Source organism: Protomyctophum parallelum (assembly GCF_964188405.1).
Source record: "Protomyctophum parallelum genome assembly, chromosome: 18".
NCBI classification, from domain to species: Eukaryota; Metazoa; Chordata; class Actinopteri; order Myctophiformes; family Myctophidae; genus Protomyctophum; species Protomyctophum parallelum.
Genome location: NC_139716.1, coordinates 44,232,946 through 44,249,277, shown reverse-complemented (window position 1 = coordinate 44,249,277; position 16,332 = coordinate 44,232,946). Strand labels below are relative to the sequence as shown.

Here is a 16,332-nt window from a genome sequence, read left to right as displayed (position 1 = left end):
GAGAGGGAGGGAGAGACTCATGTGCTGTAAATTATAGCTTTTGGAGCAGAGCAGCTAAACAGACACAACTGTATAAATTATATATTTACATCTTCAGTTGTTTTTAAAATGTCATTGTTGTATTTTCACCGTAGTCTGTACCAGTGACCTCCTGACCCACTTTCTGTCTGTCTGTCTGTCTGTCTTATGGAATTAATTCTGTACTGGCCATATATGGAGCGCGTCTTGAGTGTACAGGGTTTGATGAGGTCAGATCAACACAATAGGAATGTCACAACAGGTCAGCTCCATATATGGTGTGTCACATGTGCTGAAGCTTGCCAGCGGTTGGAAGGTGTCAGGACAAACACACACACACACACACACACACACACACACACACACACACACACACTCATCAAATACAAGCTCCGCTGAGATGGAACACTTTTTTCTTTTTTTACACAAATCCATTCCCGTTGCATTTCATGAATAATTAAACAGGCTGGGACTGTGTGTGTGTGTGTGTGTGTGTGTGTGTGTGTGTGTGTGTGTGTGTGTGTGTGTGTGTGTGCGTTCAGCATTATTTCACCATTCAGTTATTGCTATTCAGGTTAAAAGCATCGTTTCCAGGAGATTCCTTTTATGGTTGAAGGGGGGGGGGGGGGGTGGGTTCAGTCAAGGACACCCAAATCACCATATTGTGCCAAATATAAAACCACTCTGATTATAATTAATAATCTAAAACCACTCTGATTATAATTAATAATCTAAAACCACTCTGATTATAATTAATAATATAAAACCACTCTGATTATAATTAATAATATAAAACCACTCTGATTATAATTAATAATATAAAACCACTCTGATTATAATTAATAATATAAAACCACTCTGATTATAATTAATAATCTAAAACCACTCTGATTATAATTAATAATATAAAACCACTCTGATTATAATTAATAATATAAAACCACTCTGATTATAATTAATAATTAAAACCACTCTGATTATAATTAATAATATAAAACCACTCTGATTATAATTAATAATATAAAACCACTCTGATTATAATTAATAATCTAAAACCACTCTGATTATAATTAATAATATAAAACCACTCTGATTATAATTAATAATATAAAACCACTCTGATTATAATTAATAATATAAAACCACTCTGATTATAATTAATAATATAAAACCACTCTGATTATAATTAATCATATAAAACCACTCTGATTATAATTAATAATATAAAACCACTCTGATTATAATTAATAATATAAAACCACTCTGATTATAATTAATAATCTAAAACCACTCTGATTATAATTAATAATATAAAACCACTCTGATTATAATTAATAATCTAAAACCACTCTGATTATAATTAAAGGTATATTCAGTGATTTCACTTAATTCAAATATCACTTATTTTTTTGTTTTGTTGTGATAATCCTCCCTACTATAGAGTGTGCTGGCCATATAAGGAGTTCCTCCCTGTCCCCAGTTAACCCCTGGGGGTCAAAAAACCTTAGGTTTCGTTTTTGACTCTCTATACTGATTGGACGAAAGTCTGGGTCCCACAGCCAAAAACGAAACCTAAGGTTTTTTGAGTGAAATCACTGAATATACCTTTAATAATATAAAACCACTCTGATTATAATTAATAATCTAAAACCACTCTGATTATAATTAATAATATAAAACCACTCTGATTATAATTAATAATATAAAACCACTCTGATTATAATTAATAATATAAAACCACTCTGATTATAATTAATAATATAAAACCACTCTGATTATAATTAATAATCTAAAACCACTCTGATTATAATTAATAATATAAAACCACTCTGATTATAATTAATAATATAAAACCACTCTGATTATAATTAATAATCTAAGACCACTCTGATTATAATCAATAATATAAAACCACTCTGATTATAATTAATAATATAAAACCACTCTGATTATAATTAATAATCTAAAACCACTCTGATTATAATTAATAATATAAAACCACTCTGATTATAATTAATAATATAAAACCACTCTGATTATAATTAATAATATAAAACCACTCTGATTATAATTAATAATATAAAACCACTCTGATTATAATTAATAATATAAAACCACTCTGATTATAATTAATAATCTAAAACCACTCTGATTATAATTAATAATATAAAACCACTCTGATTATAATTAATAATATAAAACCACTCTGATTATAATTAATAATATAAAACCACTCTGATTATGATTAATAATATAAAACCACTCTGATTATAATTAATAATCTAAGACCACTCTGATTATAATTAATAATATAAAACCACTCTGATTATAATTAATAATCTAAGACCACTCTGATTATAATTAATAATATAAAACCACTCTGATTATAATTAATAATATAAAACCACTCTGATTATAATTAATAATATAAAACCACTCTGATTATAATTAATAATATAAAACCACTCTGATTATAATTAATAATATAAAACCACTCTGATTATAATTAATAATATAAAACCACTCTGATTATAATTAATAATATAAAACCACTCTGATTATAATTAATAATATAAAACCACTCTGATTATAATTAATAATCTAAAACCACTCTGATTATAATTAATAATATAAAACCACTCTGATTATAATTAATAATCTAAAACCACTCTGATTATAATTAATAATATAAAACCACTCTGATTATAATTAATAATATAAAACCACTCTGATTATAATTAATAATATAAAACCACTCTGATTATAATTAATAATATAAAACCACTCTGATTATAATTAATAATATAAAACCACTCTGATTATAATTAATAATATAAAACCACTCTGATTATAATTAATAATATAAAACCACTCTGATTATAATTAATAATATAAAACCACTCTGATTATAATTAATAATCTAAAACCACTCTGATTATAATTAATAATCTAAAACCACTCTGATTATAATTAATAATCTAAAACCACTCTGATTATAATTAATAATCTAAAACCACTCTGATTATAATTAATAATATAAAACCACTCTGATTATAATTAATAATATAAAACCACTCTGATTATAATTAATAATATAAAACCACTCTGATTATAATTAATAATATAAAAACACTCTGATTATAATTAATAATATAAAACCACTCTGATTATAATTAATAATATAAAACCACTCTGATTATAATTAATAATCTAAGACCACTCTGATTATAATTAATAATATAAAACCACTCTGATTATAATTAATAATATAAAACCACTCTGATTATAATTAATAATATAAAACCACTCTGATTATAATTAATAATATAAAACCACTCTGATTATAATTAATAATCTAAAACCACTCTGATTATAATTAATAATCTAAAACCACTCTGATTATAATTAATAATCTAAAACCACTCTGATTATAATTAATAATCTAAAACCACTCTGATTATAATTAATAATCTAAAACCACTCTGATTATAATTAATAATCTAAAACCACTCTGATTATAATTAATAATCTAAAACCACTCTGATTATAATTAATAATCTAAAACCACTCTGATTATAATTAATAATCTAAAACCACTCTGATTATAATTAATAATATAAAACCACTCTGATTATAATTAATAATATAAAACCACTCTGATTATAATTAATAATCTAAAACCACTCTGATTATAATTAATAATCTAAAACCACTCTGATTATAATTAATAATATAAAACCACTCTGATTATAATTAATAATCTAAAACCACTCTGATTATAATTAATAATATAAAACCACTCTGATTATAATTAATAATATAAAACCACTCTGATTATAATTAATAATATAAAACCACTCTGATTATAATTAATAATATAAAACCACTCTGATTATAATTAATAATATAAAACCACTCTGATTATAATTAATAATATAAAACCACTCTGATTATAATTAATAATCTAAAACCACTCTGATTATAATTAATAATCTAAAACCACTCTGATTATAATTAATAATCTAAAACCACTCTGATTATAATTAATAATATAAAACCACTCTGATTATAATTAATAATCTAAAACCACTCTGATTATAATTACACCCCGTTTGTGACATGAAAATGGTTGAGCACCAAAACTGACATTATAGAAACATGAGGGTTTTTTTAGTCCCAAATGGGTTAACCCGTTCTGTACGGGAACGCCTTTTGGTGTTAGCATCATGTTATGCTTTATCTATTGAAAAATAGCAGATCTACAAGCTCATATCGCGCCACCGAGTGGCGCGATACGAGCTTGTAGGTCTGCTATTTTTTGAAAAATCGAAGAACGACTGACATTTTTTTTAATCTGATCTCAGGTCAGAATGGGTTCATCAGACCCAGTGTGTGTCCGGCGGAAACCTCGTATGAATCTGATCTCAGGTCAGAATGGGTTAAAGCATTTATGTTATACGTTAGCTATTGGAAAATAGCAGATCTACGAGCCTGTAGGTCTGCTAATTTTTTAATTTTTTTAATCTTGAAAATGTGGCGTAAATATTTTTGAATATATATTATGGGGGGGGGGGGGGGGGGTTAATCAGACCAGTGTGTGTCCAGTGGAAACCTCGTATGAATCTGATCTCAGGTCAGAATGGGTTCATCAGACCAGTGTGTGTGTGTCCAGTGGAAAACCTCGTATGAATCTGATCTCAGGTCAGAATGGGTTCATCAGACCAGTGTGTGTGTCCAGTGGAAAACCTCGTATGAATCTGATCTCAGGTCAGAATGGGTTCATCAGACCAGTGTGTGTGTCCAGTGGAAACCTCGTATGAATCTGATCTCAGGTCAGAATGGGTTCATCAGACCAGTGTGTGTGTGTCCAGTGGAAAACCTCGTATGAATCTGATCTCAGGTCAGAATGGGTTCATCAGACCAGTGTGTGTGTGTCCAGTGGAAAACCTCGTATGAATCTGATCTCAGGTCAGAATGGGTTCATCAGACCAGTGTGTGTGTCCAGTGGAAACCTATATGAATCTGATCTCAGGTCAGAATGGGTTAAGTGTCATCTTGTTTTGCGTAACGTGCAGCTGGTAAAACAAAGTGTATTCCAGTCACCACAGTGTTCCTTAACCCCCCCCTCCCCGTACGCCTTGTGGTCTCTCTCGTAAAACAACAAACCGACGCCTTATTTAAGGACAACAAGCTTTTTGGAGACACAAAACAAAATGGAAAATAACTAAGAAACAACAAAGAAAAAACAAAGACGCACATAATGAAGGCATGCAGACAGTGGACCAGAACCTATACCGCTAGCTTCAGCTTCTCTGGGTTTTTACAAAATAATGATGGCTGGGAAAATATGTTGCTTGACGAAAAACACCGGGTCGGACCGGACAGAGAGAGGCTGCTTGGAAAAGAACAAGTTCTTCACCCTTTGTACCCATTAAGGCCTGACGTCGAAATAAAAAAAAAAGTCTTTTCTGAAGAAAATAAACATGTTTTTCATGTCAGTTGTTCTCAAACATATTCATGTCAAGGAACCCCAAATATATACAGTATATATATATATATATATATATATATATATATATATATATATATATATCTGACATTGGCCGCTGACCCCGATCTGAAAATATGTAGTTCCAGGGACCCTCTCAGTAGCAAAGATTAGAGTTAAAAACTCGCTCTGAAAGAACATAATATATTCAAAGATTTCAGGCACATTTTCACGATCTTTTCAAAAATAGCAGACCTACATGTTCGTAGCGCGCCACCATCTTGTAGATCTGCTATTTTTCAATATAGCTAAAGCAGAACATAATTCCAAAAGGGGTTCCCTCCCCCAAAATGGATTAAAGGGACACTTCACAATTTACAATGTATAGGCATTCATCAGACGCTCTTAATCCAGAGCGATTTACATTAAGCAAGAACAAAAAAGCATGGGAATACATCACATACATACAAAATAGTTATCATAAAACATGCGTAAGCTAAGAACGTAACTATATAATGAAACTACATATAAACTATACATCTACTATATCTACTATAAAGTACTATGACCATGCTATAAATGTGTATAAATCTAAGGGGCTAGGGCCATGATGGAGTCTGAAAAGGTGGGTTCTCACACTATTATTACAAATAGCTCAAAACAAAGCTGCCAGATTAGCTCTCCAGTGTTCCAACAGGACACACATTGCAGAAATGCACAGAAATCTATCATGGCTTACTGTTGAGAATAGATTACATTCACGTATTCTTACGTTTTTCAGAAATGTATTAATGGACAAAAAACCACAGTATTTCTTTGAACAGGTAGCACATGTAAGAGACGAACATAACCATATGACTAGACAAGCCAGTTCGGGTGTTTTGGTGGCACCTAAACCAAGAACAAATATTCTTAAATCTTCTATTATCTATAGAGCAGTAATAGGTTGGAATGCACAACCAAAGTGTATAACCAATACAAATACAACATTCATCTTTAAAATCAAGTTAAAAGAACACCTCATGTAAACCATACTGCAGTAACCCTGGGAAAATAATAATTCAAATGTATAATTTGTTGAAAGTGATTTTTTGCTATGTTTTTATTTGTTTTTTATTTCTCCTATGTTTTTTTTTCTTATTTTATATTTTATTTTACTATGTTTTATTTTGAGTTAGTGTTTGTAAGTATTGCCTATGTTAAATGTTTGTCTGTGTCAGACCCCAGGAAGACTAGCTTTTGTCAAGGCAAAAGTTAATGGGGATCCTTATAAACAATAAACTTTAACACATTTTGCAACCATATCTTATTTTAACCCATTTAGACCTGCAGCTCGATTCTACGAAAATGTCTTCTAAATCAACAAGACAGTTTTCGGAAAAACCCTATGTTTCTATGTCAGTGGTTCTCACGCTATTTCATGTCAAGGACCCCCAGAATTATCTGTATTTGGCTGCGGACCCCCATCTGAAAATATGTTGTTCCAGGGACCCCCCCCCCTCCCCCAGAAGCAAAGATTTGAGTTAAAAACGATTGGCGACACATTTTCACGATAAAAAATAATAATAGCAGACCTACTTCAAGCTCGTAGAGCGGCACTCGGTGCCGCCCTACGAGCTTGTAGATCTGCTATTTTTTCAATAGCTAAATTATAACATAATGCTTAAAACACCAAAATCGGTTCCCGCCCAGATGTTTGGGAGACAAGAAGCACTTTCCTGGGGGTTTTTGTGTGGGTAATATGAGGTGTTGTTTTTAGATATTTCAGTATTTCAAAGTTTCCATGTGACTCCATGATGTCATGGACATTGGGCTCACTTACTTCCTGGACTACATGTTGTCTCAGTAAGACAGCCCTCCCCCTATCCACAAGGAGGAGCAGTGGACCAAAGCATTATGGGAATTGTAGTCCAGGAAGGAATGCAGTGAGCCCAGTGTCCATGACATCCTGGACACCAGGACAGTCTTTCTTGTCTCCCAAACATCATTAAAATAAGATCTGGTTTCAAAAGGGGGTAAAGTGGGCAGGAACCCCTGTTTGTGTTTCAACAAAGCATTATGCTATACTTTAGCTATTGAAAAATAGCAGATCTACAAGCTCATATCGCGGCACCGAGTGCCGCGCTATGAGCTTATAGGTCTACTATTTTTGAAAAATCGTGAAAATGTAGTGCAAATCTTTGAATATATATTCTTTCAGAGCGAATGTTTTCTTTTTTAAGATATTGTTTTTGCGGCTTACGCCTTTTATTGGTTTTTTGAAGGGACAGACAGTAGGCTGACAGGAAACGGGAGAGAGATGGGGGGGGGGGGGGGGAGACCTGCAGTAAAGGCCGTGTCGGGCTCGGGAGTCGAACCCGCGGCACACTGCGACTGGATTACCAGTCGGGTGCCCAGACGGTTACGCCACCGCCTGGGCCAGACCGAATGTTTTTAACTCAAATCTTTGCGTCTGGGGGGAGGGGGGGGGGGGGGGGGGGGTCCCTGGAACAATATGTTTTCAGATGAGGGGGGGGGGGGGGTCCCTGGAACCAGTGTTGTTTTTGGCAGTTTTCACTTAGTTTTAGTCACATTTTAGTCGCCTGGAATGTTCTAGTGTCTAATGTCTAGTTTTAGTCGACTAAATGTCATACGATTTTAGTGGACTAAATCTACAGTTGATTTAGTCGACGAAAATGTGTTTTGACAGGCCTTGGATGTCGTTGTAATGACATATTTTACACTTTGCTTGCATGCTGAAAATAGCAGATCTACAATCTCACAATGCGTCGCAAACCCAGCATAAAGCTGGATCTCTTGTCCACTAGTCCCTTCCTAACATTTTAGTCTAGTTTTTATTTGTTGACGAAATTGTCAGTATATTTAGTCTTAGTTTTAGTCCTCATAGATTCGTTTTTATTTAGTTTTAGTCAGTGAAAAAAGGTAGTCGACGAACATATTTCGTCTTAGTTTTAGTCGACGAAAACATACAATATGTCTTCAGATGGGGGTCGGCGGCCTATTATTCTGGGGGTCCTGTGAGAACCACTGGTATATTAAACATAGGTTTTTTTTCAGAAAACTGTCAGGATTTAGAAGACATTTTGTAGAACCGTCCTCGGGTCTAAATTGGGTTAAGATTGTAAACGCTAAATGGAGCATTTATATAGCGCTTGTAGCGCTATATAAATGCACCATATAAATAGTGTGCGTGCGTGTGTGTGTGTGTGTGTGTGTGTGTGTGTGTGTGTGTGTGTGTGTGTGTGTGTGTGTGTGTGTGTGTGTGTGTGTGTGTGTGTGTGTGTGTGTGTGTGTGTGTGTGTGTGTGTGTGTGTGTGCGTGCGTGCGTGCGTGCGTGCGTGCGTGCGTGCGTGCGTGCGTGCGTGCGTGCGTGCGTGCGTGCGTGCGTGCGTGCGTGTGGGGGGAATGAATGAACACTTTAAAGCACTTTGGATTAAAGTGTTATATCTGTCCGTTTATATCGTGTCATGCAGTGCATTTAGTAGCAAATCAACATGAAACAGACGAGAGGTTTGAATTCAGAGAGCGTTCTCCAACCACTCTCCAGTCACTCGGTGTCATATATTCATGTGTTTTTTTCAGTAATATTTACCACGTCACATATACTTTCACTATAGAAGGAACTTATAGCGAGCTCTACTCTTGAAAGAGACTTCTGTGTAACTTAGTTTTTGTATGAAGAGTGACTATAGTAGCTTAGACAGCTACATGTTTTCTTTTTTCTTTATATATTTTTTATCCCACAATTTTGTAACCCATTTTTCTCCCCTGTGTCAATCATCTAATGTGATCCTGGGCTCTACACACCCTCCACCAACCTAGTCCCCATATATGGGGGACAAGGGGAGACCAACCTAGTCCCCATATATGGGGGACAAGGGGAGAGCAACGGACTTGAACTCATGCTTCCTTCATGCCTGAGTGTCCAAGTTGCTCCTTTACACCTGACAGGGGGGAGTTTCCCTGGTTGGACGTAGCGAGTGGAAGGAACACGTTATTCCAACCAGTTCCTTTCCCCTCCATCAGGCGCCCCGGCTGGCCAGGGGGAGGCAGTTTAGAGACCAGGATTACTTCATGTTTTTTGTGAAGGTACCTACCCTAGGGGACACGGGGAGAACATGTGAGGGTACCTACCCTAGGGGACACGGGGAGAACATGTGAGGGTACCTACCCTAGGGGACACGGGGAGAACATGTGAGGGTACCTACCCTAGGGGACACGGGGAGAACATGTGAGGGTACCTACCCTAGGGGACACGGGGAGAACATGTGAGGGTACCTACCCTAGGGGACACGGGGAGAACATGTGAGGGTACCTACCCTAGGGGACACGGGGAGAACATGTGAGGGTACCTACCCTAGGGGACACGGGGAGAACATGTGAGGGTACCTACCCTAGGGGACACGGGGAGAACATGCAAACACCACACAGAAAGTGTTGTTTTTGGCAGCAAATTTTGATGTTAATCTTAGTCATATAGCTCTTGAATAGTTTTCATTTAGTTTTAGTCATAAAACATGGGCGGGCTGGACGGTGGTCCGAAGACCCGCCAAGCATTCACTCTCTGGTCCTGCAGAACGGATCCACTCAGAACAATTATACTCTGCTTAAGTAAAAGTAGAAGGAACTGTAGTAGAACTGTAGTATTGTGTTGGAGAGTTTTTACATGATTTATGTGTTGTTTGTTGATGGCTTATAGAGTGATGTCTCGCAGAGAAACAGCGAGTTGAGAAAACAGGCTTGAAAAGGTTCACTTCTGTCGACTCTTAACATCACAACATTACACCTAACATTACAACGTTTGTAATGTTTGCAATGCCTGAAGATGCTTGTAGATCTGCTATTCTCAGCATGCAACAAAGTGCAAAATGACCTATACTGGATCTCTTGTCCACTATAGTCCCTTCCTAACATTTTAGTCTAGTTTTTATTTGTTGACGAAATTGTCAGTATATTTAGTCTTAATTTTAGTCACCATAGCTTAGTTTTCATTTAGTTTCCATTTAGGTAGTCGACGAACATTTTTCGTCTAATGTTTTTCAGTCTCACTTTGCCTCTGAGGCGTAGTGGATTGATTGATTGATTGATTGATTGATTGACGTATTTATTAACAGTTTGCAGAATAGGTACATTTCAAGCACAACTCAATACACAGACTGTTAACTGTGGACGACACCATACACACTACACTGGTTTACAACAGGGTCCACCTTGTTCAATTCATCACAACATTTAGAGATGTACAGATATACCTTTTTTTTTTACAGGGGCCAGTTTCAAATTGCAGCCGTCCGTAGTAGAGACCGACCGATATGGAATTTTGTGACCGATACGATAACCGATACGATAGAGTGTAACAATCACCGATAACCGATATGCAACCCATATTAGGGCTGCGAATCTTTAGGTGTCCCACGATTCGATTCGATTCCGATTCTTGGGGTGACGATTCGATTAAAAAACGATCTTTTCGATTTATCCGATTCTCGATTCAAAAAAGATTTTTTCCCGATTCTAAAGCAGTTTTTTTTATTTTTATTAAAAACAATTAAATAGGATTTTAGCATGATCTACTCCAGTCTTCTGGCATGAAAGCAGAGTACATTTTGTAAAAAGCTTGTATAATTGTAAAGGTTTTATCAACTGAATGATTTAAACACACAAAGGTTAAATCCAAGAGTAAGAACATGTCTCATTTATTTAGCTTGCACAAATTTGAACCAGTACAAAAGTTACAAAATCTCTTCTCACTCAATACCAAATGCACTATGCAGAAACCCAGGCCATAATGCGATTCAATCTTTGGAAAATGAGAATTGATTCTGAATCGGACGGCATTAGAATCGCGATTCTAACTCGAATCAAATTTTTTGACAGGCCTAACCGATATAGTGATTTTTTTTTTACTCGAATAAAAACACGCCTTTTCTGTGAGGATTGTGCAAAGATTTTGCACAGATATGATTATGCAAAAAGGTACAAAGTGACAGTAGTACAGACAGCCCTGCTTTCTTAAACCTATGACTTTAGGTTACAATGTGGGAGTGATAAATATACGCACGCACACACACACACACACACACACACACACACACACACACACACACACACACACACACAGGCGCTGGTGTTACTATTATGGAACAATGGAATGGAATTAATGGGAAACGGGAGTGATACGTGCGGGCACACGCACGCATGCGCGCGCGCACACACACTGTGTGTGTGTGTGCGTCGTCTCTTCTTTTCTTTTTATCCCCTTCTAGAATTTCTCCGACAACTGTCGTGATTCAAGCAAGACGCCGTAAACGGCTCCTTCGTTCGTTATTGGTTGACTCCTCACTGCAAGCCGTGCCGGTGTCGTCATGTTATAAGATCTACAAGCTGAACAGCTCGTCGCGTCGCAACGCGGAGTGAGCTTGTAGATCTGTTGGTTTTTGACAAAGCGTATACGCTGTCAAAAAAAAAGCGCGGGCTTCGAACGAACTCTCCAGAAGAGGAATTAATAAAAACTGCGTCACTCTCTGACTGTCCTCCCGCCTTCAGCGTTTATTGGGTGAGGAAATAGCAGGTTAATTTGACCCAGCGGTGTTTGAGGTGAGTCTTTATTAAATTAGGAACTCTGTTTTTTTTATGTCACTGGGGAAACTTTATTTAGGCATTTAGCTATTTGTTTTGTACCTATACCTGTCTACTTGTCCCATAACACATGGAGAGAGGCTATTTTGTGCTGTGTTCTGTTATGGTTGCTTTGAAGCAGTGTTGTTTTCGTCGACTAAAACTAAGACGAAAAATGTTCGTCAACTACCTTTTTTCACTGACTAAAACTAAATTAAAACTATGCTACGGTGACTAAAACTAAGACTAAATATACTGACAATTTTGTCAACAAATACAAACTAGACTAAAATGTTAGGAAGGGACTAGTGGACAAGAGATACAGTATAAGTCATTTTACACTTGGTTTGCGACGCGTTGTGAGCTTGTAGATCAGCTATTTTCAGCAAGTGTAAAATAAGTCATTATGACAAGACCAGCCAAAATAAATTTAGTCGACTAAAATCTTATGACATTTAGTCGACTAAAACTAGACTAACACTAAAGACATTCCAGGTGACTAAAATGTGACTAAAAGTAAATGAAAACTATTCAAAAGACAAAGACTGAAACTAAAATCAAAATGTTCCGCCAAAAACAACACTGCTTTGAAGACGGTGAAAATGGCTGTTAATGGATATTGAGTATTTTTAATATAAGCCTAAAAACACGTGCTTTCTTTGAAAGGTACTATGTTTACCCATGCAGGGTAACTGGACTAAGGAAAGGAAAGGTACTATGTTTACCCAGGGTAACTGGACTAAGGAAAGGAAAGGTACTATGTTTACCCAGGGTAACTGGACTAAGGAAAGGAAAGGTACTATGTTTACCCAGGGTAACTGGACTAAGGAAAGGAAAGGTACTATATGTTTACCCAGGGTAACTGGACTAAGGAAAGGAAAGGTACTATGTTTACCCAGGGTAACTGGACTAAGGAAAGGAAAGGTACTATGTTTACCCAGGGTAACTGGACTAAGGAAAGGAAAGGTACTATGTTTACCCAGGGTAACTGGACTAAGGAAAGGAAAGGTACTATGTTTACCCAAGGTAACTGGACTAAGGAAAGGAAAGGTACTATGTTTACCCAGGGTAACTGGACTAAGGAAAGGAAAGGTACTATGTTTACCCAGGGTAACTGGACTAAGGAAAGGAAAGGTACTATATGTTTACCCAGGGTAACTGGACTAAGGAAAGGAAAGGTACTATGTTTACCCAGGGTAACTGGACTAAGGAAAGGAAAGGTACTATGTTTACCCAGGGTAACTGGACTAAGGAAAGGAAAGGTACTATGTTTACCCAGGGTAACTGGACTAAGGAAAGGAAAGGTACTATGTTTACCCAGGGTAACTGGACTAAGGAAAGGAAAGGTACTATATGTTTACCCAGGGTAACTGGACTAAGGAAAGGAAAGGTACTATGTTTACCCAGGGTAACTGGACTAAGGAAAGGAAAGGTACTATGTTTACCCAGGGTAACTGGACTAAGGAAAGGAAAGGTACTATGTTTACCCAGGGTAATTGGACTAAGGAAAGGAAATGTACTATGTTTACCCAGGGTAACTGGACTAAGAAAAGGAAATGTACTATGTTTACCCAGGGTAACTGGACTAAGGAAAGGAAAGGTACTATGTTTACCCAGGGTAACTGGACTAAGGAAAGGAAAGGTACTATGTTTACCCAGGGTAACTGGACTAAGGAAAGGAAAGGTACTATGTTTACCCAGGGTAATTGGACTAAGGAAAGGAAATGTACTATGTTTACCCAGGGTAACTGGACTAAGAAAAGGAAATGTACTATGTTTACCCAGGGTAACTGGACTAAGGAAAGGAAAGGTACTATGTTTACCCAGGGTAACTGGACTAAGGAAAGGAAAGGTACCATGTTTACCCAGGGTAACTGGACTAAGGAAAGGAAAGGTACTATGTGAAAGGTACTATGTTTACCCAGGGTAACTGGACTATATACTAACTTATATCGTGCCCATTATTAATTTGCGTGACGTAATTAGCCGACCTACAAGCTATAGCTCACGTGTCAACCCTGTCGTCGCGACACGTGATCTTGTAGGTCGGCTATATTGGTAAATAGGGATTCACCACCAAAGTAACGTGTAACTAAAGCTGGAGTAAAAGTAGGCTATAAAGTATTTGAAAGAAAAAAGAAAGTATAGTACTGAAGTACTCCCCCACTGTGATTGTTGTTGCTATTTGCGGGTTCTGTGCGTGCACGCGCGCGTTATGCGTGCGTGTTATGTGCGTGTGCGTGTATGTGCGTTTTCTCTGGTATATGTTTATGCCGTATACGCTGCTCTCCAGGAGGAGATGATTGGAGGATGTCTGTGGTTTGAGAGAACACTTTCCCCCATTTGGCAACAAACAGGCTGGCTTTCTGTCCTGTTTAGTTTGCTCTTTTTTTTTTGTTTTCTTGTATTTGAGGAAGGTTTGTATTGAATGAAGGGGGAATTGAGGATAGGAGGGGGGTGGGGGGGGGGGGGTTCAGTCTCACCAGAACAGGCTGTTCTTTGATAGTCTTCTAGTCCATTTATACCTGAGACTTATATATTCTATACCAAATATCTTCTAAATCATGACAGTTTTCCTTAACCCATTCTGACCTGAGATTAGATTCATACGAGGTTTCCACTGGACACACACTGGGTCTGATTAACCCATTCTGACCTGAGATCAGATTCATACGAGGTTTCCACTGGACACACACTGGTCTGATTAAGCCATTCTGACCTGAGATCAGATTCATACGAGGTTTCCACTGGAGGACACACACTGGTCTGATGAACCCATTCTGACCTGAGATCAGATTCATACGAGGTTTCCACTGGAGGACACACACTGGTCTGATGAACCCATTCTGACCTGAGATCAGATTCTAAAAATGTCAGTCGTTCTTGATTTCTTCAAAAATAGCAGACCTACAAGCTCGTAGCGCGCCACTCGGTGGCGCGCTATGAGCTTGTAGATCTGCTATTTTTCAATAGCTAAAGCACAACATGATGCTAACACCAAAATGAGTTCCCGTTCAGAATGGGTTAAAATCCTATGATTCTATATCAGTTGGTTTTCAAACTATATTTCATGTCGAGGACGACCCCCAGAATTATCTGTATTTGGCCGCCCGGCCGACCCCCCCCCCATCTGAAAATATGTCCCCTCAAAGATTTGTGCCACATTCTCACGATTAAAAAAAAAGAAAAATGCAGATCTAACAAAGCTCTACGAGCTTGTAGATCTGCTGTTTTTCAACAGCCTTAGAAGACGGTGTTGTTGTTGGTGGTGTTGCGTCACCGTCGCTTCTTGTCCTGCTCTGGAAGTAAAGCTCTGCCCTGCTTATTTTAGGTTTTATTCAAAGCCTCTCGCCGTGTGTGTGTGTGTGTGTGTGTGTGTGTGTGTGTGTGTGTGTGTGTGTGTGTGTGTGTGTGTGTGTGTGTGTGTGTGTGTGTGTGTGTGTGTGCGCGTGTGCGTGTGTGTGTAATAGTCGCCTATTAACAAAGTGATGCTTGAAAAAGGCTACAAGTAGGCTACAATTATTCAAGAGACTAAAATAGTACTAAAATGACTAAAACAAAATAATATAATCATCACTGGTTGCACAGCCTAATATGGAGCCTGTTTTTGACACCAAATTAATCTGATGACCAATCAGACCACAGGAACGCAGATCATGACAACGCCCAATCACAAATCACCCAATCACCATCAGCCAAATGGTTCAAACTCCTTTGTAACCTTCTGTCTGTCTGTCTGTCTTGTCTGTCTGTCTGTCTGTCTGTCTGTCTGTCTGTCTGTCTGTCTGTCTGTCTGTCTGTCTGTCTGTCTGTCTGTCTGTCTGTCTGTCTGCCTGTCTGCCTGTCTGTCCCTCCAGCCCAGAAGACATGCAGCCCTAAGCAGTTTGTGTGTAAGGACGCGGTGACGTGCATCTCCAAAGGGTGGCGCTGTGACGGCGAGAAGGACTGTCCCGACGGCTCGGACGAGGAGCCCGACGTCTGTGAGTCTCTCAGAACCAGAACCGTGTTGATGCTAACGGCCCGCCGGGCCATGTGCTGATACAGTGGGCTTGTAGATCAGTTTTTAGACCCAGCTAAATGTGTTGATGCAGTGGGCTTGTAGATCAGTTTTTTTTTTTCTTTTTTCTTTTTTTATCCCACGATTTTGTAACCCATTTTTCACCCCTGTGTCAATCATCTAATGTGATCCTGGGCTCTACACACCCTCC

General features: G+C 37.4%; 1 long non-coding RNA gene across 1 annotated transcript in view; it reads left to right on the top strand.

The window, feature by feature from the left end:
• The window catches only part of LOC310875298, a 38,337-nt gene extending 22,231 nt beyond the window's left edge, over positions 1-16,106 (top strand). Inside the window, exon 3 of the long non-coding RNA XR_014570634.1 lies at positions 15,982-16,106. This is a non-coding gene — a long non-coding RNA (uncharacterized lncRNA). The remainder of the gene's footprint in view (positions 1-15,981) is intronic.
• Positions 16,107-16,332: the final 226 nt, after the last annotated feature.